This window comes from Fopius arisanus, unplaced genomic scaffold (assembly GCF_000806365.1).
Source record: "Fopius arisanus strain USDA-PBARC FA_bdor unplaced genomic scaffold, ASM80636v1 scaffold00110, whole genome shotgun sequence".
Lineage (NCBI taxonomy): Eukaryota > Metazoa > Arthropoda > Insecta > Hymenoptera > Braconidae > Fopius > Fopius arisanus.
In genome coordinates, this window is record NW_011887849.1 from 25,526 (window position 1) to 29,208 (window position 3,683).

Genomic DNA, 3,683 nt, shown 5'->3' on the forward strand with positions numbered 1-3,683 from the left:
GCCGATGAACTTAAAACCAAAGAGGTGGAAATCACGCCACCTCTCCCACTCCAAAATTTGCGAATTTTCCGAGGAAAGAAAAAGCAGAAGCCTCCCCAAAAAAAAAGGCGGTCTGAAAAATCCCGCTCCTGAAAAAGTTACAACTTCCTGGCGGAATAATTATTGGAATCGGTCCGACTTTTAGTTAATATTTCGGAGTTAATCTTAAATTAAAGTTTCGGAGTGTTCCCAAATAATATTAAGGAACATATATTAATAATTGTTCGGGGATACAGAATCCTTAAACCGAGAGTAAATAACCTCTTGCAGATTAAGGGAACAAGTAGTGATTGTCAGTGGTGGGTGTGACTCAAAATTAACCATTAAGTGACTATGAAAAACTATTGAGACTCAAATTAATAAATCAAAATTCACCAAAACAACTAAGTGAAAGACAGGTATTCCACCTAAGTATCTGTGATAGTGTACGGATTGTCATCTGGCAGAGAACCGTGGTGGAATCACCCCAAGAATTCACATTTTAAGAGATAAGAAAGGATCGCAGTGAGTAATCATCAAAATTGTAAAATCCCCAATAGAACCATCAAAGATTGCAAGGGATTCCTCAAAATTCTAATTATTTTCACCAATCAATGTAACTCTATTTAAGCGCTCCAATAAAACGCAAGGTTGTACGATTCAAAATCTCTCAATTTATTCATTCATTCAACTTGTTTATTCTAAAATTCACTAACGGTAAGAACAAAAGGAAATTCAGCGTCGTCCAAAATAAATATTAATTAAAAAATTCCAGCTTATGATCAAAAAATCAATGTCCTTCGACGCAAAAATTCTCCGGACATAACACTTGAGTAGAAAGTCCTTGGTATGCATGATTTTTCTTCTGTGGATGCTTCCTTGTATATGGTCCTTAGTATAATAATTGTGTGAAAGACTCAAGTAGAACTGCACTAAATTTTCAGGTGGAACTGCACTAAATTCTCAGGTGGAACTGTACTAATATTTTTTTTTTTTTTGATCGGAATCGACTGGCTTCCCAAACGGAACTGAGAGAGGAGTAAGCGTGGCCGTTGTCTTTGACCAGGCCTTTTGACGCCAATTATTCATTGGTGTATGTTAATTCATACACGAATTAATAATTGTGCAGGGGTGGGGGACTGTGGTGCACTGCTAAGTGCCCATGCGTTTTTTTGGGGAAGGGGAACAAGTATTAGGTGGGATTTTTAGGCGCGTGGGTAATGTGGGTGCGAGGGAATTGGGAAGAGGGGTGCGTTGCGTAACGCACTTGTTGGCGCGAGAGGAGGTTGATGGAGAATTTCGGGCGGTGAGGTAGGGAGGGATCACTTGGAAATAGTCGTATGACTGTTTCCAAGGGTAATTTGACGCCAAGGGTGATAAGGCCCCTTGGTAACGCGTTTTCTTTCGTTATTTTAATATGAGAATGTTCATTTAACATTCTCATATTTGAAACTTTTACTTGTTTTATTTTTGTAAAACAAGTACTCGAATTTTCGATTCAATTTTTGGTTTTAAAAAGTTAATAATTAAGTTTCATTATTGTTGTTAAATTCTATTGGAAATTCATTTTTCAATAGATTTTAACAACAATTGTGTACGTTAGGACGTAACAGTTGGGACCATCAGCTCCACAACTATCAAGCACGAAAAATGGAAGATCAACGAAGACCGTTAGGCAAAGGGAAGAAGTGAGCAACGAGACCCCGACCCTGACAAGTCAAATCCCACCAGTCATGCCCCAAAAAATCCCATGCCCCTTTGACTTGCAATATACCCCCTACCCTCAACCCTTCAAAAGACCAATCTACAACCACTCTGCCCTGAACCATATCCCACCCCTCATGTGTCTGAAAATTCCATGCCCCTTTAACCTTCCGCAGCACCCTTCCCCTCATGCCCCGGAACATTTACCATCTCCCTGTCCTGAACCATATCCCACCCCTCATGTCCTTTAATATCCCAGCCCCTGTTGAATTATACCCACCACTCACTCCCTACTTCTACCCAACCACAAACCCGAAAATACCTCGAAGAGACCCAAGAAAGCCACGAGCTCCCAAGAAAAACAAGAGATCCCCTAGCCACAACAACTCCCAGGAAACCCAGCCCAGTCCCCCACATCCCGCACCCGAACAACCCCCAGAACACCAAACCCTGCTCCCAGTACCCCAAGCAAACCCCGAAAAGTCCAAAATAATCCCAAACCAGGCCCCACTATCCCAGGAATCCCCTGCCCAACAGGAACACTCAAAACTCCCTGAAGGCCCAACCCCCATAGTACCCCCTGAACATCCCGAAATCGAACACATCACCTCAGTAACCCCAAACCTAACCTCACTCCCCCAGGAATTCCCGACCCCTCAGAAATCCCCTGTAAATCTAGAACCCTCAAACCCAACCCCAAACTAGTCCCCAATAGCCCCCGAAAATTCAGAACCCCAGGAAGGCTCAACCCCAGAAGCACCCTCTGAACATCATGAACCCCATCCCATGACCATAACGACCCCGAATCTAACGCCACTACCTCAGAAAAGAATAATAATTAGAAATAGTTAGGAATTAAGTTACGAAAATTAAGGCAAGACTAGGATTTAGAGGTAGATTAAGAACCCCCCCCCTGGTGAGAACTGGTGAGAACTATTTTGGAAGAGAGAAACCGTGCGAAGGAGAAAAGTGTGCGGAAATAGTGTGAGAGGAACTAGAGGAGAACTATTGTGTGGAGTGTGTGGAGGATTTTTTGGGAGAAGAACGTCCGAGGAGAACGAGGAGAGAGAAGGAAGGAAGGAGGATCAACCCCGAGGAAAACAGAGAGTATTTTGAGAGGACACCATTCCCCGTGAGTGCCCCATTTTTTATTCCCTGCCCCAACGAATTTCCTTGCCCGTGTTAATTTCCCCCCAACGGTGAGCCTCCAATACACTCATGTTAGTTGTAAATTAAGCCCCCTATTAATGATTACCTTTTCAGTCGGCCCCCCTCACTTCTCCCCCTCTTTACAGAGTTAGAGTCACCCCCTCTTTTTATTATATAATATTTCGCGTAGCCACAAGCGAGTTGGCCTTACCCCCCACCCTCGAGTTATTAGTCAAATGGCCCGGATTATTTTTTTGTGTTAATATTGTGTTATGAAATCAGAATACAGATAGTCAATTCATAAATCCCTCCGAGTAATCATTTCAACCCCCCCCCCTTTTTATTATTTCAGGTCCTCCCGTCAGTTATAATCAATTTCCCTAATTTTTCAGAATATCGTAAATTCCCCAATATCGTGTCTTCGCCGGGAATTATTATATTTTAATTCTCCGGCCAAGGTCACAATACATTAACGAAAAATGGTCATTTTGGTGACCAGTGTCATCGAAGTGACCACTTGACCTTTCGATTGACCAAAATTACCAGTCGGGTAGTTTGGTATGGAAAATTGAATATAGAACACTTCAACACGCCACTTGACAAATGCCAATCTTGTGAGGGAAATAATGATGTCATCTGATAATGCTTATAGTTTAGCACTGCGAGAGAAAAAAGATTCCCCTGACCAGGCGCTAATTCCGTAAGAATGCGTCGTCCCCACAATTTCTGAATTGAAAAATGTGCAAATAGGCACATGGGCTTAAGTTAGCCGCCTCGGACGACTGAACCAATGATGAATAAGCGTGACAGAG